Genomic DNA, 25,143 nt, shown 5'->3' with positions numbered 1-25,143 from the left:
ACAATTCCTATAGGGGGTTCCAAATGGACCCTGACAGGTTTGTAACTCTGAGGGTGTGCAAATGGAGCCAAATGGACCCTTATGGGTCCATTTGGCTCCATTTGTACACTCTCAGAGTTATGGGGGTCCTTGAAATAAAAAAAGTTTGAGAACCACTGGTATTGTAATTGTATAGCAGACGTAAAGTCCACAGCTCTGACAGTGTGATTTAAAAAAAACGGTTCGGGAAATGGTTCCAAATGTGATGGAACCGATTCCGGTTCCTTGATGTTGGATCCGGTTCCTACGGTTCCTCCTGTTTCGGAAATCCCAACCCTAGTCGTGTCCTGTTCCTGTGACGCACCGGACCGGCCTCTATACCTGGCTGAGGCGTGGCAGACCTCCCTTTCTTCTCAATTCAAGAATGCATAACTTCAAAAGGAATGCGAGCACTCGTCACAAACAAACAGCAGTCTCTTACCGGGTGCACGGTTCAGTAATAATTCCAGTAAAAGGAAAAAAATCACCAGCTCTCACTTCAAGCCCTTTATGATATTCTAGTGTCAGCCACGGGCAGCACGACAGACGGAGGCGTTTCGACTTGGCCTTCCACAGCATGCCCATGCCTGGTAGTATTATCCTAAAAGCACCTGAAGTGAGTGATGGTGATCCTTTCGTTTAAGATGATCTAATATGGCCAAGATCAGGAACAAACGTGCACTCACGCACGCACGCACGAGGGCGCACACGGGCGCGCGCGCGCGCGCACACACACACACACACACACACACACACACACACACACACACACACACACACACACACACACACACACACACACACACACACACACACACACACACACACACACACACACACACACACACACACACACACCTTGTAGATCGGCTATCTTTGGCTAATGTTCCCCAGAGAATATGGATGCTGGGGTTCAAGTGGTTAAAGGGATAGTTCACCCCCAAAATGACTTTTTTCCTATCGATTAGTCACCCCATGGAGACTTGAATTAATGGATATGTTTTTTGTTTTGGTCGCATTCCTAAACCAATAATGTGATGACCCTTCCGGTAGGAGACACAAAGAGTCTCCTTTGTGTCTCCTACCGGAACCGCTGCCTACCGGTCCACTGGTCATCAAGTTATTGGCTCAGGAATGCGACAAAAACTAAAAAAAAATATCCATGAATTTAAGTCTCCATGGGGTGACTAGTCGATAGGAAAAACATTATTTTTTTTGGGGGGGGGGGTGAACTATCCCTTTAAGCTCAATCAATTTCAGATCATTTGTATATTAGAACTCTGTCATCATATACATGGACAACATCCAGTCGTAGATACAAGCACAGATAATGTGAACAATGGTGTTTTGGTCCAACTTAAAAGTTTTATCTTTAACATGCAGCACGGAGGTAGAGGCAGGGCTTTCATAACAAACGGAAGGCATTTGGAACGATTTTGAATTAGGCTAATTAGGTTTGTGTTTTGTTTGTTGTTCAGGAGGCATATGATCAAAGTGATATTTCACCAATTTATGTCAGCTCCAGAGGAGGGGAGGCAGCGGTTTGGAGCGCTGCCTATTAATCTCCTCAGGTTGGGCTCACACCCGCACATTAGGGACCGCAATCAAAACAAGAGAATTATGAATAATGAAATATGTGTTGATCAGCGATGGATGGAGCAACACAAAAAAAAACTGTAGGTTTGTACTTCCAACAGCTTGTTAGTGACAGGACTGGACCGTGCTCCTGTTAGGTTCCCACGGTCAGATTTTCTTGGGCAGGGGGGGTCCATACCTCTACCTTTGATACCCCCCCGCCCCCATGTCATTTATTTTTATGGCCGGTTGGAGATTTGTTTCATCCCTGCTTCTGAATTAAATGCATGCATTTTCTTTTGGGAAATGTTGACAGATCTGATATGATTGATGTTTATGTTTGATAATATCACTATTTAACAATTTAATCAAAAACGTATGTGAACCACATTAACTGGCGTCCGTATTTTGGTCAGATTTGCCCCCCAAAAAATGGTGCAATGTTTTTTTTTTTTTTATGAAAAAATAGCAATAACAATGCATCGCGAAGCCATGATAAAACTTAGTTTTTTCACTGATCGAACCCCTCATTTTTCTATCTTTCATGTTTCTCAACCCTTTCTTTCAAGTTCTCTTTCCATTCCAGTGCGGCTGAGCGACCGAGTAGTCATGTTACAACATTTGTCGGCCGGTTGGCCAAACAACGGACTAGCCAATCGCAGAGTAGTGCCTCCATGCTATGGGGAACGTGTGGCACAAGCTATCTGTCAGGGGTTTTAGAGTTCTACTACTAGCCAATCACTACGCTTCTAAGCTATTTGTCAGGTGTTTGGGTTCTACTACTGGCCAATCATTACGCTCATAAGCTATCTGTCAGGTGTTTGGGTTCTACTGCTAGCCAATTACGATGCTCCTGTGACATGTCCCTCTCTGTCACGAGAGCAGGCTCTACACTGAAATGAAAACACATCAAACTTGCATTGTAAATGTACAGATGTGCCACTTCAAAACTTCACACGTTACTGTTCTTTCCCTGATAGTGCCCTGAAAATGCATTTTTTTCCTCCCTTTTCTGCCCTTAAAATGCACTGTTTTGCCCCTGAAAAGAAGTTGTCACTACACACCCCCGTTTTTCCCTTCAACAGACATCCATATACATGAGTACAAAAGAATGTGTGTTGAACAAGGTGTCAGACTCATTATGAGGCGAAAGGTGATTTGACCAGTTGCTCAAATTCATTAGCATCATAAAAGCAGTGATCATCAAAATAATTCAGCATTTTAAATGCCCTTCTTTGTCCCTCTTATTGCCCTGGGAATCCCCTGAAAATTTACTGTCTTGGCGATGGCAGGACATGTGAAGTTTTGAAGTGGCACATCTGTAGTTGATAATCCATGCAGTTGTACAGAAAGTTATTTGTTTCAGATAGATAAGACACATCAATAAAAGACATAAGGACTGATGAGTTTTTCCCTTTATATTTGTTTACAATTTCCTTTAATGCATAAATGCAGAGGTCACTGCATGCTTGGGAGTCAATGTGTTCATTTATTTTGTCATCTATTTATCACTTTAGACAGTATACTGGCTAAAGCTATGGGTCTGTAGTTGTCTAGGCTACTAACTTTAACCGGCCTTGTCCTTTATAACTGGGACTAATAAAACAGAGAGCATGGAATCAGGCAGCACACCATGAATCATAAAACCAGTAAAACACAACCCAAGGAGAGGAGATGCTCTTACACTGGCATATTTAAGATGCTCAGCAGCAATGCCATCTAGGCCACTTGCCTTGTTATTAGATAGCTTGTTTATGGCTTTATACACCATCCTGTGCCGTAATCACCGAGACATCACCGTTGATGTCGTCTGCCGTATACAGTTCACTGTTAACACAATTGAATAGGTTATATATAATGCTGGTGCCATAGCTCAGCTGTATTGTGTGCCCCTGATGTTCCATCTACAGTACATGGTAAGGATACATTACAGTTGTAGAGAACTCTAACTTCTTTCCAGAAGTCAACAACGTTGTTACTTAATAGCTTCTTTGCCATGGAGTCAGCCCTCATGGTTTGTTCATTACATTTTTAACAGCATATAGATAGATTGTTTGGGAGCTTTAAACCGGTGGGCGGATGTTTTAACCTTTTTTCTGATTATTGCCTTGATGTCCAATAAAAGTATCAATACTGCAATGTAGAAATACTCTGTTACAAGTAGAAGTCCAGAATTAGTACAAAAGTATTGGCATCAAACAGTACTAAAGGTAAAAGTACCTGTTAGGAAGAATGTCCCGTTTCACAGGTCTCAAATGTATAAAAATGTATTTAAAAAACAGCTTGTGAGATTGTAGATCGGCTATCTTCAAATTGAAATAGGGCTGAAGTCGTTAATTTATGCTTTGTAATAATAATCCAAATCTACAAAGTAACTATAGTAGCTAAAGATGTCAAATAATTGTAGTGGAGTAAAAAGTACAATATTTGCCTCTGAGATGAGTAGAAGTAAAAGTATTGAAAATTGGAAATACTCCAGTAAAGTAAAGAAAAATACCTCAAATTTGTACTTAAGTACAGTACAGTAGCCTACTTGGGAACATGTACTTAGTTACTTTACAACACCACTGAATACAGGTACAAGATGTGCACACGATCTCCTCTTTGAACCATCATCCTCAACTGTTGCCACAGCAAAGCCAGAAGTGTGATTACTGTTTAGCAGAGATGTACTACTACTACTACAACCTGCTATCCAAACACTATTTGGGAAAGCACAACTAATGTGATGGAAACAGATCAAACATGATGTGGTTACGCACTGTAACAATCCACCGCAGAACAGAGTAGGAGAGAAAACAGCTCTTCATGTGCCGAGAGACATCAGAGAGAGACAGAGAGAGAGAGAGAGAGAGAGAGAGAGAGAGAGAGAGAGCACAGTTGAAGCAGCACACCAAATAACAATCAATCTGACAAATCACTCAAAGCAGACACACGTCACATCTATGCCTGTCACAATTATTACATAATTGCCTCATTGCAATTATTTGAGATAGTTATTTTGCATGATTGTCATAATCGTTTCCATGTTGAAAAATGTTCAGGAGTGGATATAGCAGATCTACAAGCTCACAACGCATCACAATGCCATGCGTTGTGAGCTTGTAGATTGGCTATTTCCACTATTGATGTGTGTTTTTTTTTAAGTACAAAGTTATTAAATATGCCAGTCATTTGTGTAACTTCAAAGCCTAAAACAGAAACGTAATTTGTATTCATACTGTATGCTCCAGTGTTCAACGACAAAACAATTAAATTGTTAATCGCTATTATTTGTTTGACAATAGTCACGTATGATTTCATAATCACGACACATCCACAGGTAGAGAAATGAAACAGGGAGTCAACAGATCATTAGAATAGTTACATCTAGTTAATCATTTTAACCCTGGCATCCCAATTTTGGGCATGTCAATATAGGCAAAACATTTTATAAAGCATTCGAACAATTCCGATTTGTTTTGTTGAAAAAAGCAGATTTAGAGAAATGCGTTGTGAGCTTGTACTGTAGTAGATAGTTAGTTTTGAAATAATTTATAATTTCAAAACTATTTGGTTCATTTTAAACCAAATAGACCCTAAAACAAGTGTATTACTTAATTTACAAGAAGTCGACACAATTAAAGAACGTAGAATAATTGTTATTTTGATCAACGTTTGCCTGTCATCTCTCCTATTGGTACCAACATCGATACAACATGGAATTGTGGACAAAATCGTATCCAACGACAGCAAAATATTCTACATTTTGGGTCTGAGAGGCTAAATCTCATCAAACGGTGGATCCGCGGCTCAAATGCCGAATAAATAATGGACCTTGATATGAAAAGGGTTGAAAACTACTGGTGTAGAGCAGGGGTCTTCAACAGGGGGTCCGGGACCCCTAGGGGGTCCTCCTCAGAGCTACTATAGGGGGTCCGCCAAATATTTGTGTGATTTTTTACATTAGCCACTTAAACCCTAGAATTCCTTTTCTGAGGGAAACATTAGCCGAAAATAGCAGATCTACAAGCTTGTAGATCGGCTATTTTTGGCAAAGAGGCTATAGGTGTAGAGGGGGAAAAAAGCAGACTAAGTAAAAAAAAAAAAAAACTAATCACACAATTTTATACAATATAGAGTAGGGGGCCCTTGCTTCATCTCTCTCTCAGCTAGGGGGTCCGTGGCCTGAAAACGTTGAAGACCCCTGGTGTAGAGGGAAAAAAGCGGTCCGAGTTACGGTTGTAACTCAAAGTCCATTTCACTATAAGACTACAGGGATTTAAAAATGTCCGTTAGTTACTCCCTCCCACCACAGTGAGAGAGAGAGAGAGAGAGGAGGGAGGCATCACAGGCATGTGGAAGGGATGGGTTGACCCAAGAGCATAGAGACTGTTTTGATCTTATCTAATATTTATGAATAACTTCCTTGATATTTCCTATACGCGCCGTGAAGCCATCCGCTTTCTACAGCGTTACACAATAATGTCTTAGAGGGTTTATAGAAGACAGAGATCAAACACATGCGGCCCAGACTCACAATATAGAACGCTCTCTCTCTCTCTCGCCCTGGAGGGAACTCAGCAGCAAGCCAGCCTAACGCTGTGTGATTGAAATACCAGCTCCGCTAGGCCACAGCCGCGCACGTCGATGATATTTGTATTTGTGTCTCTTTCTTGTCAAAAGAATATGGGCACGGGAAGGAGGAAAAACACTGTCACAGTATGAAGCAAAGTGTCTCTCTCTCTCTCTGTGCGTGTGCGTGTGTGTGCGTGCGTGCGTGTGTGTGTGTTTCTTGTATGTGTCATAGTAGAGGATTGTTGCATATTATCGTGGCAGCCTGTCGGGCAGAAACCTTTAATGTGCAAAACCGTTACTTTTCAGGAAATGGGGAAAAAGAGAACCTGTGTTCCAATGGATCCAACATAGTTATTATTTAGTCACAAGCTCTAGTTAATACTTTTCATGACTCGTTGTGATGTGAGCTTGTACAGTAGATAGGCTATTTTCACTACTTTTGTGCGATCCACACAGAAACATAAGTAACATTTCTGTTAAGTGGTCAGTGGGTCAGTGGGTCATATGAATGTTTTATATTATCAATCAAAACTTAGGGTTTTGCCAATTATTTGGCAAAACCACTCAAGACAGGGGTCTTCAACGTTTTCAGGCCAAGGACCCCCTAGCTGAGAGAGAGATGAAGCAGGGATCCCCTCTATATGGTGTGTGTCAGATTAAACCTTTTGTGTTTACTTGGCCTGCTCTTTTTCCCCCTCTACACCTATTCCTCTTTGCCAAAAATAGCAGATCTACAAGCTCACAACACCTCGCACTGCGAGGCGTTGTGAGCTTGTAGATCTGCTATTTTTGGCTAAAGTTCTCCTCAGAAAAGGGATGCTAGGGTTCAAGTGGTTAAGGTAAAAAACGTATCACACAAAGATTTGGCGGACCCCCTGTAGTAACTCTGAGGACCCCCTCGGGGTCCCGGACCCCCTGTTGAAGACCCCTGACTTAAGATACTCAATACAAGGACACGCATATTTGTGTGCTGTAATAAAAGTACAGTCAGCAAAATCTTGGACAAATACCCAAACACCGCTCAGGGGTACAAGTAACAGCGTCTTTGCCCATATTTGGTGTCTACCAATGATAGAAGAGATTGCACAGAATTCTGCAAGCCGTTTAGCTGCTTTCTTTGACATCCCAAGTTGTTGGAAGCCTCCTATGGACATAGATCCTATGGAATGCCAAAGACAAACACAAGTAGATTGCATCTACGTATGACCTGTAGCTCTGTGACGGTATCAAGGAGCAGCTGGTATTTAATGACTTTAGTCATAAAGTCTTCCTCTAAGCTAGAGTGGAAGGTGCAGGCCACTTACTATGTAAAGACCTTTATAGGCATAACAGCCATTCAGAGATGTGCGACATGGTTAATGTTCCATGTATCTGTGTTCAAACCATTATAATACTCACTGAATGTGTTTTGCACTTACTATACATTAGGGGTGGGACGATATTGGTATCTCACGATACGATATCTGTGGCGATATTAGGCCCTCGATAACGATAATATCACGATATTCGATATATTGCGATATATTGCGATATCACGATATATTGCATGAAATTTCACCAACGATATATCACGATAGTCCTTGTATTCAATTAATAAACAATTAAAATAGCACCAAACAGTTCAAAGTCATCATTACACAAATACAGAGTCGGAAAAACAACGTATCACAAAACCATATCGTTAATATCGATTTTTTTCGGCAGTTTATCGATTATTTATCGCGGGAGAAAGTATCGCGATATATCGCGATATCGATATATCGTCCCACCCCTACTATACAATGTGTTTTTGTATTCATTGACCTTCATTTATTTGCACACACACACACACACACGCACACGCACACGCACGCACGCACACACACACACACACGTCAAGATTATGATATTTTTACTTTGACGATTATTTGTCAGTCAAATAATTGTGATTAACGATTTAGTTGTGTTTCTGTCGTTGAACATTATGAATAAAAACATACATTTCTGCTTTGCTTTTAGGCTTCGTAAACAAAAGTTGCACCGGGCAGATATGACAAATACGCATTGAACATTTTTTTTTAATGCTTGAAAATGTATTAATTATTTTCTACATGGAAATGATTATGACACTTATCTTTAAAAAATGGGATTAGGCGATTATGTATTAATTGTGACAGGCCTAGATTCTGCACGACTGCAGTGACAATATGAATCCGTGCACGTGTGTCTTGTGAAAACGCTGGTGTTTCCCTATATGAGCAGACAGACAGACAGACGTAATGGTGTTTCCCTATATGAGCAGACAGACAGACAGACGTAATGGCATCAGATGCTTCGCTCCATCTCTTCTTCGCGAAAGTCAAGTGGTCTCAGCACGTTATTTGTCCAAAGCGGCCGCTGCTGTATTCCAGGGCCCTATTGTTCCCTTAATGGGCGGCAAGGCCGACACCGAGACTCTAATTATGGACAACGATCGGCCTGATAATACTGACAGCAGAGTGGCTAATTTGTGGCTGTTGTGTTGAAGGGTGGAGGGGAGGGGACGTGGGGGGGGGGGTGGAGGCAGTCGTTTTTGATCACCCGGTCGTCCGTCACCCTTAATCGCTCCCCCCCGAAGAGCAGAGGGCAGAAAAAATATGAATGGACTGTGTTGTGTTGTGACAATACTTTCACGTCAAGGAGCCCCACACTTGAAAAGAAGGCCGATGCACATCCTTAAAAGTTGCGTAGGACAAAGGGAGGTCCGAACGTTCACAAAAGGGTCTTTGATACCAGTTGTAGGTATCAAAGAAAAAGGTCCTGCACACTGTCTAGGAACTTGCAAAAAAAGAAACCTTGTTAATAAGTCGACGTTTCGGTCGTTAGACCTTCATCATGACAGACAAGAAGCCCCAAATTGATATGAATTTGGCCACGGACCCCCATCTGAAAAAAACTCCAATATAAAAAATATATACTGACAACCAAGATTTGCACAGATATGCATACAACGCATATAACAAGTCGAGCTTCTTCCTTGTCACGGTTTCCTTTCAGTAAACCCACCCTATGTGTAAGGCGGGACCCTTTACTCCTAAGTGCATCCGGAAGGTATAATCTGGTCCATCGCAATCGATTCAAGTGATAGAACTTGGCCAGCCAGCCAGCAGAGCCACTCCGCCCCGTCTCCAGTCTGTGCCTATTCTGTCAACAGCCGAATCAAAGACACCCCACCACCCCCCTCCCCTCCCCCCCCACGCTCCCCTGAGTGATCTGTCCAAACAATTAAAAGCGGAGCTTCTTTGTGCATCACGCCACTTAACGTGTCAGACAGGGAAATGAAAGCAGCCTCGTGTATTAGAGCTAGCACGCTGCGACAGGCCCCGCGCTGCACCACAGGAGCGCTGGCACTGTTCAAATTTTAAATATGTTTTGACACAAAATCTAAAAAGTTGCTCAGTACTCTGAGTGAGCACCCCATACCCGGCACCCCTACCCAGCCCAGCACCACCCCCCTCGGTTTCCGTGTTATTGCTGTCAGGCAGAAACCTTGTATCTCCATTATTTCAACTTTTTAAGGGTATTTTCTTTTTTCTTAACCACTTCATGTGGTTGACCGGAGCCCCTCAGGGCTCTATACTAGCGTTATTTCTGTTTTCTGTTATTGCGGGGAAAGCTTTCGCAGAAAATAGCCGATCGGCAAGCTCTAGCTTGTCGATCTGCTATTGTCCTGCGAAAGCTTTCTCCGCAATGTGGACGCTGGGGGTTTAAGTGGTTAAATTAACGCTGTACTTCGTCATACGAGAGTGTTGCACAAATGTAGCAAAAACTAGCCGATCTAGATGGAAAATTTTGACAGTTTTTGAACATTATTGAAAGTGGTTGAAAGTCTGTCCGTGGGTACAAGTATTAACAAGAGCTTGTATAATAATAACTACATTGGATCGACTGGAACACAGCCCCCCCCCCCCCCCAACCCCCGAACCCCCAATTTCCTGAAAAGTAACAGCGTTGCACATACAAGGTTTTCTCCCGACAGCGATGATGTGATCGCTCGTTATGCCCCAAGGTGAACTAGACAGAAAATACTGACACCTATTATTATATTCTCTTTGCGTCTTTTCTCTTTGACATTTTTTGAGCAGAGACGTGGGAACCCATTTCACATTGTGTGAGATATATCATTTCACTGTGAGATCTCACAGCTCTGATCTCACAAACATCTGAGGCGGGGCGAAGCCCACAGAATGATCAATGTGTGGATCTGTGTGTAAATGTGTAGGTTTCATCTCGGCTCCCTGAATAGTCTGCCATCTTTTTGTCTTACTACAACAAAGACTTTTTTTGAGAATAATAGCCTACATTCTCTTTTTTACATTAATACGATTGAATGGCTTTAGACATAATGGGTAGCAAGACCATTTCATGGGCTTTCCGCTATAATCCTGCCGATGAAATTTCCTAATCTCCTACCAAACAGGAGAGAGGGGGGGTTTTAATGCAAGACCCCAATTATGCCCAGCTGCAAATTAGCATGTTTAATGCAGCTAAATGTTTTAATAATGAATAAAAGGGAACAAGAGCCGAAAACAAAAGGCAACTGAGTAATAAGATTATCTCTGCCGGGCGGCCAGCGCACATCATTGTATATAGTTCACACAAATGGAAGAGATTACAAGTCACATTCAAAACAGAATAATCCTGCAAAAAGTCGCCAAGATACGATTCTCTGCCATTGCATTTGGGTGACAGAGTGAGATGGATTTGGTTTGAATCCGGGGGATTCTTTTTAAGTACAGTCGGACACAAAGGCGGCGAGCCAAGTGAAGATTAGACGAGTCCATCTGTGATAAGAAAGAAACCCGGCAGTTTGGCCCAAAAACAGATAAACACAAGTCGGAAACCAGTGTTGCCAGACTTTTTGAGAGAAACCGGCAACAAGTTGCGACGCGATGCGACACGTTCTGAGCTTGTAGATCTGCTATTTCCCCACAAAAATCAAGAAAAACATTGACAAATTTAAGTAGGCTACACACATCTTGTATCGGGGTCCCTGGCACAAAATCTTTTCAGATGGGGGGTCCGTGGACAAATGGGTATTAATTTGGGGGTCCTTGACATGAAAATGTTTGAGAAACACTGTTTTAAACAACATTAGGAAACAAGCCCAAATAAGCAACTACACAAGCCCAAAAAAAACAGCAACCCACAACTACCAATATTTACAAGCAACTTTACAGAAAAACAAGCCCAAAGTCCCTTGTAATAAGCAGACATGGCAACACTGGTCGGAACTCTCTAAACGATGTAATACACACCCCTCATCTGTTACATACAGTACCATCCATGAGGATCAGAAATGTAACACGTTCAAGCACTAACATGTTTGTCATGTTACCCTCTGTTTAATTCACAAACATAATCAAACATGCTGCAAGTTTTGAACCACTTAAAACCTTACAGCAGGGGTCTTCAACAGGGGGTCCGGGACCCCTAGGACCCCTGAGGGGTCCTCAAATCTTTGTGTGATAGGATTTAGTTTTTTTACATTAACCACTTGAACCCTAGAATTCCTTTTCTGAGGGGAACATTAGCCGAAAATAGCAGATCTACAAGCTCTCAACACCTCGCGCTGCGAGGCGTTGAGATCTTGTAGATCGGCTATTTTTGGCAAAGAGGCTATAGGTGTAGAGGGAAAAAAGAGCAGACAAAGTAAAAAAAAAAACTTTAATCTGAAACACACTTTTATACAATATAGAGTAGGGGGTCCCTGCCTTATCTCTCTCTCAGCTAGGGGGTCCTTGGCCTGAAAACGTTGAAGAACCCTGCCCTATAGTATACTTTGTTAACTGGAGTCCCCCATGGGCTCTATACTAGGCCCCCTCTTTTTTTCCCCTGTATACCAAATCTGTTCGTCCTAAAAGAGCCGATCAACAAGCTCACAATGCATCGCTACGCGTTGTGAGATTGTAGATTGCCTATTTTCCCGGAATGCTCACCCCAGAGCAATCTTTCTGAATGTCTAAAACCCGATACCCCACTCTCTGAACCTTAATGCTCAGTGGCTTAAAGTTTAGGCCTAAACACATTTGTCAAATCATTCACTCTTATATACTGTTCTGGTTCAGGTAGTTAGACACCGTTTTCAAATATCACGCTTCATTAGCCTATACTTGTAATACTTACACTATATTCACTGTGCTAATATATTCACTGTACTGTGAGTTCCTAAGCCAATAATTCGATGTCCGGGTGGCTGCTTAGACTCTTTGAGTTGACTCCGCCGGTCATCAAATTATTGGCTCAGAAATGCGACAAAAACAAAACTCCTTTAAACCCTATAAACTTTAGTTGACCGGCGTCAACCCAGAACTTGGTCTGCTCTCTCTACACTAAATCACTTTGCCAAAAATAGCAGATCTAGAAGCTCAAAATGCCCTGGATGCTGTGTCTATAATGCTATGCAGTGTTATTAACTGGCTTTGTGCACAGATTACATGGTTTTAAGGTAATTGTTAGATTTTTTGACAGAAGATTCCGGGGGTTTTGATGAATGTGGTTTGAAGATTTAGTTTTGTGTTTTTAAGGGTTTGAGAAAAACGGGTTAAGGTTTAAAAAAAAATGTTTTAGCAATTATTGTGGAAAAGACATGTAATCTCTGTTGAATTGAACACACACACACACACACACACACACACACACACACACACACACACACACACACACACACACACACACACACACACACACACACACACACACACACACACACACACACACACACACACACACACACACACACACAGAGAGAGCGAGAGCCTCCTCCGTAATCTACGTCTCTGGGGCCAAATTTGGGCCCCCCCTTCATCCCTGACCTCCCCTTAGTTACTGACAAGGTCAAAGCTCTCCCATTAGGGAGACCCGGGGCCTCGCCTCTCTTTGCTGGTAGAAGTATCCAAGTCATACATCCTGAAGGTCAGAGGGTGCATAATGAACTGGAAAATGTCAATTCTATTATTCCACATTTAAATAGCGGATTTTCCGGCAGCCCAGGAACAAGGGTGATATTTACCCTTTTTTCCTGGCGTTTGCCTGGAGCGCCGAGGCCTCTTAATCCTGCCTTGAGGTGTGAAATTGAGTCGTGTGTGTGTGGGGGAATGTGACTCCCAGGAGCCCCTCCACGAGAGGAGTGCTACTCCACCACGCTGCTGCAACCAAACATGATGGAAGAGGCTGCAATGCTTTCATTCCTGCTCTCTCTCGCTCTCTCTCTGTATAATAGAAAGTCTAACGTGCTTTAGAGAGGCAGCTTGTTGTTTGCTGCAAAGGAGCAACTGCAGTCAACATGACAGTAAAAACAAAATTGTCACTTTGCGAAGTTATTAATCACTTAAACCCCAGCATCCCTATTATTGTGGGGAAAGCTTTCACAGAAAATAGCAGATCAACAAGCTCGCAAGTTTAGAGGGTATAGGTACGCTCACAAAAACATGCAGTAATCCTGGTCTCTATACTGTACTGCCTCCCCCTGGTCAGCCAGGGCGCCTGATGGAGGGGAAAAGGAACTGGTTGGAATAACGTGTTCCTTCCACGCGCTACGTCCTACCGGGGAAACTCCCCTCTGTCAGGTGATAAGAAGGCTTGTTAGCTCTCATGCATTGGAGGAGGCATGAGCTTGGCTCTGGGCTCTCCCTAGGCTGGCACAGGGAGTGTAGCGCCCAGGATTACTTAGACAATTGGCACTGGGTGAAAAAAATGGGGTTGCAAAATCGTTCGATTAAAATTAAAAAAATATTTAAAAAAAACAAGCTCACAAGTTAATGCATCAAAGCTTGTCGATAGGCTATTTTCAGAAAAAGCTTTCCCCATAATAACAGAAAACTGAAAATACTAGTATAGAGCCCTGAGGGACTCCGGTCAACCAGATATGGTTTAAGTGGTTAAAGTGATATTGATAGTGATAGAATAAGTGTTAAATAGCTCTTTGTTCCCATAGTAATCATTACTATAGTGTTTGTACAATGAAAGGCCTCTCCCCATCTCTCCAGCTCTTTAGTAAACAGAAAATGAATGTTCAGGTACGGGATACAAATTTCATCCAATCAGGAGAGAGAGAGCCCATTTAATAGGATGCAGGATAATCAAGAGAAATTTGAAGTGATGAATGAAACAAATAAATGAGTAGACAAACGCTATGAAATTGGGAGCTGATTTTATGAAATTTGTAACCCACCGGAAAGTTATTATGACCCCTGTTACTGAACAAACACTCCATTTGTTTTAATAAAAAAACTATCACTTAGAGCACCTTTAAGACGATAAATGTGCAATGATTGTCAAATAATGCCAGAATGTATGTCCGCTTAAGTGATGAAGCAACTACTAGCCTAATTATCACCGTGATTATTCATATCTCCCATGCACACACACACACACACACACACACACACACACCAACAGGAATGTCAACGGCATAAATTATCACAGGAATAAAAAATAAAAAACACAGGGGAAAGCGGCTGCGATGACAAAAGGGCATCCAAAGGCGAATGTTAATAATGATCCCCCCTAAAACAATTTCCATTAATTTTCGGCCATCTCGCCGGGGAGTAATATCTACATGCCCGAGGCAGGTTTTAAATTGCATAGTCTGGGCTGAGAGAAGGAGAGACGTCGACTCCCCAGTGTCCGGCCGGCTCTCATCAGCACTGCAGGAAAGACACAGCACAGCCCCGAGACCCCAGGGGAGGAACGGAAGCTAAGCTAAAGCTATTAGCACAGCGCCGCGCCGCGAGAAGAAAGAACAAGAGTTCACCAGGGACTAGTCTGGGTACTTATTGTTTTGCACTGTGCAGTGTGACAACACACAGCCTGGGCTGATGTGGGCCAACCAACGCTTATGTTTCCGTGTAAAGCAGAATTCATGCTATACAATAGTGTCCCTCTCCTGGGGGCGAAGATAATATATATATATAGTGTGAAGTTAAAACAGGAGGGGGGCCTAGACATAGACCCCTGGGGGACTCCCGGTCAACTAGGTACATGTCTATAGGGTTTTAAGTCATTAGGCAATTACAAAGTCAGCCTATTATCACCTATCAGCCTATTATCAGTTGATTTAGAATGCTTTAGATGCTCCAATCCTTACTAATAAAGTGGGGCATATATATCACTCCAGTTCTTACATCTTTACATTAAGCTGCCTGTCTGTCAAGGAATTGATTTCAAAGGCCAAAATATCATATGCCCAAAACTGTTACTTTTCAGGATTCAAATCTGATCTACAAGCTCTACCTGCAAGCAGATCTACAAGCTCAAAACGCGTCGCTTCGGGACGTGTTTCGAGCTCGTAGATCTGCTACAGTACTTCTGATGCTTTTGTGTGACGCTGTAGGTGTGATCAAGGAGGACGTTAATTTACGAGAAGGAAACACACAAAAAAGAATAGAATATGGAGATAGGAGGTTTCTGCCCGACAGTGGTGGAAAAAGTACTCAAATGTTTTACTTAAGTGAAAGTATCAATACTGCAGTGTAGACATACTCTGCTACAAGTAAAAGTCTGGTAATCAAAATTTACTTGAGTAGAAGTACAAAAGTGTTGGCATGAAAATACACTTAAAATACTAAAAGTAAAAGTACTCATCATGCAGAATGTCCCTTTTCACAAGTTCAACATGTATAAAAATCTTACATGAAATAGCAGATCTACAAGGTCCCAATGCGTTGCATAGCGACGCATTGGGAGCTTGTAGATCGGCTATTTTCAAATAGCTGAAATGTATATAGGGCTGAAGTGGGTAATGTGTGTTTTGTAATAATAATCTAAATCTGCAAAGTAACTAGTAAAGCTATCAAATAATTGTAGTGGAGTAAAAGTACAATATTTGCCTCTGAGATGTAGTGGAGTAGAAGTAAAAGTACTGAAAATGGAAAATACTCCAGTAAAGTAAAAAAATTGTACTTAAGTACAGTACTTGAGTAAATGTACTTAGTTACCTTACACCACTGCTGCCCGACAACAACGATTTCTTATCTTGTACTACATCATGACCCGTCCAATGCTCTCAGTCTTGTCTGGTACAGCCTGTCTGCCTTCTGTCCCCAGGTCAGGATCAGAAGTTAAAGTTTGTAGAAGCACGTTGAGTTTTTATGCACCACTATTATCTGGAACAAACTCCCAGAAAACTGCAAGTCTGACATAACTCTGTCCTTTTAAAACAAGGCTAAATATTTGCTCTGCTGTCATTTTATTCTCTTATTATTCAGTTTTACTTTTACTTAAAAATGTTATTGTATTCAAATGTGATGTCCTTTTATACTGGATTTATTTTGCAATCTCTTAATGCTCTGTATCTTAATGCTTTGAATTTTTGCCTTGTTGTTGAAATGTTTTCTAAATAAACTTGGCTGCATGGCCTTGCCTTTCCTTAACTACAATTGCCAGAATCCCTATACTGGAGCAAACGCAAAAAACAAAAGCTGATCTACAAGCTCACAAAGTGTCGCAACGTGACACGTTGTGAGCCTGTAGATCGGCTATTTTGTGGCAAAGATATTTAGTGAAGAGCGAAAACAGGATAGAGAAATAGGGGGCTCATCTCTGTCGGGTGGAAACCTTGTCCTGTCCAAAACTTTCAAATTAAAACGTGTTTCGAGCTTGCGGATCTGGTACTTTTGATACTTTGGTGTGACGCTGTAGTAAGATCACGTCGGGCATTCATTTACGAAAAAACACAAAAAGTTAGAATATGGAGATAAGAGGTTTCTGCCCGACAGCGACGATAAATAGGGTTTAAAACAGTTGTAAAAGCCTTGCGGAAAAGAAAATGTGCAGCTATACTGTTTTTCTCATCACGTTCTGGATGCAACACTGCAACAGACAGATCATAATCTGTGTCTGTTTCCTCTGTGAGCACACACACACAGCCACACAGCTAAGACAATGTCAGAGGTAGAGGACGTGAATAATGGCGCCATTTCATATTCTGACTTCATGCCAGAGAGTATGTCGCTGGGACACGCGGGGGTCACTCGAGTGAATGCAGAGAGCAGGGGACACTGGCACATAAACACACACACACACACACACACACACACACACACACACACACACACACACTATACTATACTATATTACTATACTTGTGAGGACATCAACCTTTTAGGAAGCCGATTTTATGATTGATTTATACTTTTTTTTGGGGCATTTTAACCGCAAGTCTAAAGCCGAAAAATAGCCGATCTACAAGCTCACAACGTGTCGCGCTGCGACACGTTGTGACCTTGTAGATCGCCTATTTTTCGGTGTTTGACATCGCCGCACAAATAAGTATGAAATAGGGAAAAATGTACAACCCTGACCCCTAAACCTAACCTCTAAATGTCTAATCCTAAACATAACCTCAAGCGGAATCTTGTTCTAATTGTAAACGTAAATCTCAAAAAACAAATTCAACCATAAAACAAAAAATGTTCTCACGAGGACCATGCAGGACAATGGTCCTCACAACGTCTATTTCTCAAATTCTACTATACTTGTGGGGACGTTTGGTCATCACAAGTATAGTAATACACACACACACACACACACACACACACACACACACACACACACACACACACACACACACACACACACACACACACACACACACACACACACACACACACACACGCACACGGCTGTGAGCAGAGGCAAGGCAGCCAGCTATATGTCACACACACATACATACCAGCATCAGGGATTGACCACAGTTCAGCGGCATGTGGTGGCGGCGGCTCCGGCTGGCATCGTGCCGCCTCCTCTCTCTCTCTCTCTCTCTCTTGGCGAGCGTGCCAGCCAGTGCCCGGTGCCCGGCGGTGCCCGGCGCGACGGGAGACACAGAGGGCCACGTCTCCTGGGCGCGGAACACACCTGGCGTTCTGTCAGGTGTGTCCCGCTGTGGCACGGGCCTTCAGAGAGGGCAGAGAGGGTAAAAGGGTGTGTGTGTGAGTGTGTGGTAAACAGAGCAGTTCATTATGAAAAGCCACAGAATAGCACACACACACACACACCCACACCCACACACACACACACACACATACGGGGAGTGTTTAATGAAAACAAAGTCCTCCTTAATAAAAGGTATTTTAATATCCTGTCCCTCCTGTCGCTGCTTGTGGATCAGGGTGCATAATGTCTCATTTACAAGTGGAGGCCGAGACCAGAGACGCACCACACTGTCCACTGGACAAGGGTACATACAGGGCAGTGTGTGTGTGTGTGTGTGTGTGTGTGTGTGTGTGTGTGATGTGTGTGTGTGTGTGTGTGTGCATCCGTGCACTTTGATTAATATCTGGAGGACAGGGCAAACTGGGGCTGTGGCTGTCGAGAGGAGAGGAGAGGGAGGGAGAAAGAAAGAGGGAGAGAGGGAAGGAGGGGGGAGAGAGAGAGAGAGAGAGAGAGAGAGAGAGAGAGAGAGAGAGAGAGAGAGAGAGAGAGAGAGAGAGAGCAGTTCTTTTCACTGCCGCCAAGGGAGAAGCCTGCTGGCTGTGGGGGTAATGAGCCAGAAACATACTGGGAGAGGAGAGGAGAGGAGAGTGGAGGAGAAGAGAGGAGAGGAGGCACAAGGACATGCTGCCACATTCTCTCTCCCAATCTCTCTCCCACTTTCCCCCTCTCTCTCTCTCCCTCTCTCTCTTCACAGCAGGCCACCAGCTAGTAGCCAGTAGTCTATACTCTTTCTTTCTTTCTTTCTTTCTTTCTTTCTTTGATCATTCAACATTCATCCTCTACTTCCTTTTGTCTCTCTCTCTGTCTGTTCTGCTCTGTGTCACACACACGCTCCCTTGAAAAATACATGTGTACAGTGTGTGTATGCGGGCCTGGCCCATGCATGTGTGTGTGCGTGCGTGCGTGCGTGCGTGCGTGCGTGCGTGCGTGCGTGTGTGTGTTGCTCCCGAGCACATGGCTGCAGTGGGAGCGCCACTCTCCGCCATTCACGCAGAGCGTCTGTGTCCTCGTGAATATTAAACTATAATTCTCCTTTTCCCCCCAAATTGAGCTACAACCCTGAACCAGAACCCCATGCAGGGTCCGGTCCACCTCACTGAACAAGGTTGAGCCCATAACAAACCAACCACCATGCAAGACTAAATTATGGATGCAGGGACACAATTAGAGCAAGGGGACATTGGAGGGGGTCCTTACCCAGAAAAAGACAAAAAAAATAGTGATGCAATTGTCTGCAATTTGACATATATATTCAAAAGACTTTGTGGGGATTGTTTTAAAACTTCACCAATCATTCTTTTTTTTGTAGCTCAGTAAACTCTGCCTTTCTATTAGTCTATAAATACTGTGTATTTATTGAGAGAATTTCCAGTTGATTATTTGTGCTGTTATGGTCATTGAAATTTACACTCAATTATTCACCATACCTTCTACACCGCTGCCACTTTTCTTAATTAGAGACTTGAAAAAGAGACACATCTAGTGTGCTTCACCCAAAACTATTAACCACGTGAACCCTAATTGGGCGAAAATAGCAGGGGAGAACATTGGGCGAAAATAGCAGACACTGTCCCTCATTTATCAATGGGGCGTAAAAACATGGCTTATTTTTTGCCTTAAATTCGCACGTAGGGCAACGTCGAAGTCACATTTATGAAGCGATCCTATACAGCCAATCCTAGCGTACATTTGGTCGGAGCTTTGATAAATCTGGTGGCTGAAACCGAGCGTCATTTAAATAACACGACCTAAAGAATTCTCGAAATGCCCCGATTTTACGACATGAAGAACCAGAATACGACCAAACAACGCAGGGTAAGCCAATAAGAGAGTTTACCCCGACCCACCATGCAGGTGTGCCTGTGTGATTTTGACTTGCCCATTGGTGTGCCTTAATTGAACAAACAGTTTGAGCCCTCTCATCTATCACCATACCATCAACCTCCTATGACTGAGGATAGATTTCTTTAAAGAATGACAAGATGTCCGCTCTGTCAAAGTTCACAGACATGCTACATGCACGCCAGTCCTTGTAGTGGTGGCACTGCCAGCCCACGGCAAAATGATCCAAGCGTCTATAGCCTTCTATCTAGAGCAGTGGTTTTCAACCCTTTTCATATCAAGGTCCACTATTTATTCGGCATTTGAGTCACGGACCACCGTTTGATGAGATTTAGCCTCTCAGACCCAAGACTTGGAATACTTTGTTGTCGTTGAATAAGATTTTGTCCACAATTCCATGCTGTATTGATGTTGGTACCAATAGGAGAGATAACAGGCAAACGTTGATCAAAATGACAATTCTTTAATTAAGTAATGCAGATGTTTAACAATAATTTTACTCTTGAGAGAGTAAAATGAAACTTTCATTTTACGCTCTCAAGAGTTAAAGATCTATAGGGGTCCATTTGGTTTCCAACTCTCCATCATTTAGCTGGGGACCACCTGGAACCCCCTCAAGGACCACTGGTGGTCCCCGGACCACTAGTTGAGAACCACTGATCTAGAGACATCAAAGTGGTTCTGAAGAAGGCAGTTGCATCTGCCTAAAAAACGTTGGTTGTTTTTATTACTCTGCGTCCATAATAAACTTTGGCACTTGAGCTTTAAAAAGTGTGTGCGGCCACTTTGATGTCACAGACACTACGATTCTTCTCCGTGACCCGGAGATATCAAATTAATGGGTTTCAATGTTTTGTCAACTCTAACATTTGATAGTGGCGGTAACAACTACAGTATCAGCTATCAGCCATGAAGATTCACACATCTCTCTCGTATACCGTTATTAAATAGGATGCTGTGCTGTCACAAGTCATGACTGCTAGCGAGCCACAAAGCTAAACAGCCGGCTGGCTCTCGCTTTAGTTGGTACTATAACCAACTATCTTGTAAAGCAAACTATGCTATTTATACTGTATATATCGTCTCTGTCGGGTGGAAACCTCATATGTCCACAACTGTGACTTTTCAGGATTCAAATAAAAACATTGCAAAGGTAAGCAGAAAGCTTGTAGATCTGCTACTTTTGATGCTTTTGTGCGACGTTGTAGTATGATCAAGTAGGGCATTCATTTATGAAAAAAACAAAAAGTTTGAATATGGACATAAGTTTTTTGCCTGACAACAGTGATTTGCATACAGATATATACATACAGTATTTACAGTAAGTTACATGCATACATCAGTACACACACACACACATATATCCCAACAAAAATGCATATATTTCATCCTTCCAAATGTACAGTAATAAAGCAGATATTATGAACGGCCTCTCTCAGGAGGCTGGACCGCACGTTCGACTGGAGGACGCAGAATTAGTGTATTTTCTTGGAAAAACGCCAATGTCGTGCTCGCGCTGCCTGCCTGCCTCGCAGACGGCAGAACACGAAGTTGCCTTAATATGTACCAGTTACTACCTAGACGATAGAGACTCTACCAAGCTTATTTTGCCGCTCGGCTGTCAGGTATTTAGTTTGCTGCATGCATATACTGTACACGCCTCGCATATGCTCTCATTATACCGCTGCTCATCCGTGTCGTTGACTTAACTCCAAATTGCCAACATTTTTATTTACTGCAAAACCAAGAGGAGAACGCACAGCCGGCTGTCTCTCTCTCTCTCTCCCTCCCTCTCTCTCTCTCTCTCTCTCCCTCTCTCTCCTGGAAATCTGGAAGCCCCTGGGGTATTTGCCGGCATAATTCTCTTCTTAACACGACGACCTTAGCTCTGCTGTTGTTGTCAGATTTAGTAACGGCAAAGACACACGAGAAGAGCTGGTGGTGGGGGGAGAAAAGAAAAAAAAACAAGTCTCCTTCAGTTTGTGTGAATGCCAACTGTGTATGTAAGCCCTTCACAGGGGCCTCTCTCTCTCTCTCTCTCCCTCTCTCTCTCTCTTTTATGCCTGTGACATACGGCTGTTTCTCTGTAGATGGCATCTCGCGGAGAGAGAATCGCTACCCCAGCACAACGCTACTGTCACCCGGAATACAGATGGAGCGGCTGCCCTTGTGCACTTTTCCCTGAAGTACATACACTCACGTGGATGGCTCTCTACTGGCGCTCGCTCCCTCTCTGTGTGTGTGTGTGTGTGTGTGTGTGTGTGTGTGTGTTTTCTGCAAGCGGTGAGAATTACAGTACAGAAGCTCCAAATAGGGTGTGATTATTTTTAGTGTCTGACGTTCTCTCTCTCTCCGTCTCTGTCTCAGTCGGTGTCTGTCTGTCTCTATCTCTCACTCAGTCTCTCTCTCTCTCTCTCTCTCTCTCTCTCTCTCTCTCTCTCTCTCTCCCCCTCTCCCCCCCCTCTCTCTCTCTCTCTCTGAATTGAGAAATACATCTGTGAGATGAAGCCATTCTGGGTTTATTGGCAGCGTGTCGGACAGACGTGGGTGGCAGAGGTTAAGAGGTTAAGGGCTGCTGCTGTATGAATGACAGTATGAGGCTATTGGTTCACTCTCTGCAGGGTGCAAATACCTTCCAGTCCAACGGACATCAGGAGAACCTCAGGAGAGCATTAGGCTGTGTATATATGGGAACGCAGCTGGACTAGAATTTTCTGACCGTTTATTATGGCATAACCTGTATTTGTCCTAAATGCATTTTGGTGAATTGCCTTTCTCAGGGTTGGGATTGACAGGCCTATCTGGTCATTCATTTTTATGGTTGGTGGGGATATGTTTTATCCATGCATGCTTCTCGTCAGACTGAAATAAATGTCTACATATAATTCCTTATGGGAAAACGTAGACTGTCTGGTGTGTTCGATATTTATGTTGATAATATCACTATTTAAACATTTAATATAACAAATAATATATGTAAACTACATTAACCCCCTGAGAACCCTACACATCCATTCTCGAGCCAAGGCCCCATGACTTTCCACTTCAAAACATTTGGTGCTGACACGAAATAAATCCAAGCTCCTTTTTTCTCCTCAGATCCCCCCACCCCCATGCCCACCCCCCCTTCCATCCACCAAATTTGTCTTTGATTGTTCAGGGAAATCTTTTTGCAGAAATGCAAATGGAGCCAAACAGTGTAATTGCTGCCGTGCGATGATTACGAGGGAGAACTAAATGGTGTTCCAACAAGCAGGGTCAGGCAGGGTTTAATTAGAGGATGAACAATCAGTGTCACTTCACTCCTCCCTCCACCCCCCCTCCAAGCCCCCCCCCCCCCCCCCCCCCTGCACCCGTTCGTCCTGTTCTGTTCAGACGGCTGCCTGGGCCTGAGCCAGAACGAAACGAACGCTCTCCAAGAGGGTCTGAGGAAAATAGGGCTTCTGATGTGAAAGGGGTGTGTGTGTGTGTGTGTGTGTGTGTGTGTGTGTGTGTGTGTGTGTGTGTGTGTGTGTGTGTGTGTGTGTGTGTGTGTGTGTGTGTGTGTGTGTGTGTGGGTGGGTGGGTTGAGGGGATTAAAGCGCTTGAGTTTCCTTTGTTGGGAGCTGAATTGTTTTGGAAATGGAACTCCTTTAGAAAAGCAATGGCCTGTCTGCAGTCTGAGGCGAAGGTTAATGAACAAGGTAAAATGGAAAAGGTCGCCTTTTTTTTCTCCCAAACTCTCTTCAGAAAAGGCAGCCCTGCATGCGCTGCGGGGAGAGAAAGAAAGCCTGCATGGTAAGAAGGGTTCTGGGGAAAAGAAGAGACAGGAGGCAGACGTTTGAACTGGATGCACACAACGGGTCAGTGTTGCCAGATTCTGCAAGAGAAATACAGTACGCGACTGTAGGCCACATGAACACTTTGAACGGATGTAATGTACCTCCGCTATTTGAAAATAGCCGATCTACAAGCTCACAACGTGTTGTGGTGTTGTGAGCTCGTAGATCTGCTATTTTCAAAGAGAAATCTTGAAAAAAAAAACATATATATATATTTTAAATACACAAATCTTGTATGGGGGTCCCTGGCAGTGTCAGGCTGGCACAACATATTTTCAGATCTGTGGCCAAGTACAATTTGGGGATCCTTGCCATGAAAATGCTGGAGAACCACTGTTTTAAACAACATTTAGGAAAGAAACAAGCCCAAAAAAAACGCAACTACCAATATTGACAAGCAACTTTGGAGAAAAACAAGTCACTTACTGTATATAATAAGCAGACTTGGCAACACTGATAACGGTGGCAGATATTGCATGTTATCGCTCCGTGCTAAAATGGCCGCAAGCTTTACTGCTCAACTCTCTCATAATATATTGTCCCTGTCGGTCAGAAACCTCCATATCTACATTTTTATTTTCTAGCTTTACCACAAATGTTAAAGTCATATTCAGCATTCATTTTAATAGTCTTTTTTGCGACATGCACCTCTCGTAGCTCCGTTGTCATTAAGGCGTCTTTCCACTATGTTCTGTTACAACTGCGATACATACTCAGAGATCAGTTTGGCGCAAAGCGGCAAAGTACCGCTCCAAAACCAACACTGCGGGGTCCTGCTGTAGCACCGACAACTACGTTGTCAGAAACAGTATGTACAAATTAACATTTTGTCGATGTCGGGCAGAAGCCTCTTACCCATATTCTAACTTTTTGTGTTTTTCCGTAAATGAATGCCCTTCGTGATCATACTATAGCATCAGCGTCACACAAAAGCATCAAAAGTAGCTGCTCCACAAGCTCGAAACGCGGCGTGAAGCGACGCGTTTCGAGTTCTGAAACAGTGCTATTTTTGTTTTGATATACATTTTGCCAAAAGTAAAAGTAGCAACAGTAGCAGAGGTTTTTGCCCGACAGCAATGATTAACATCCATTTTCTGTTAAAAGGACCGGAAAAAAACATTCATTCATTCATTCATACACAGTTTTTCTCTGCACTCTATTACGTGACCATTTACCCTGACGTTTGTTGACTAAAGGATCATGACATTTACTCTGATCTCCCACGTGTAAATCCCTCTGGAATACGAGCGTCTGTCTGCTAAATGCCGAAATTGTAACAGTAACTCAGCTCATAAACATTGTTCAGTAGGAATATGCGGCGCTAGCCAACCACATTACGATAACAAGGAGGGACCAGATTGGACATATGAGTGAGACC

The sequence above is a fragment of the Gymnoscopelus microlampas genome (genome assembly GCF_963454915.1).
Source record: "Gymnoscopelus microlampas genome assembly, chromosome: 20".
Taxonomy (NCBI): domain Eukaryota; kingdom Metazoa; phylum Chordata; class Actinopteri; order Myctophiformes; family Myctophidae; genus Gymnoscopelus; species Gymnoscopelus microlampas.
Note: the sequence above shows the minus strand (reverse complement) of the source record.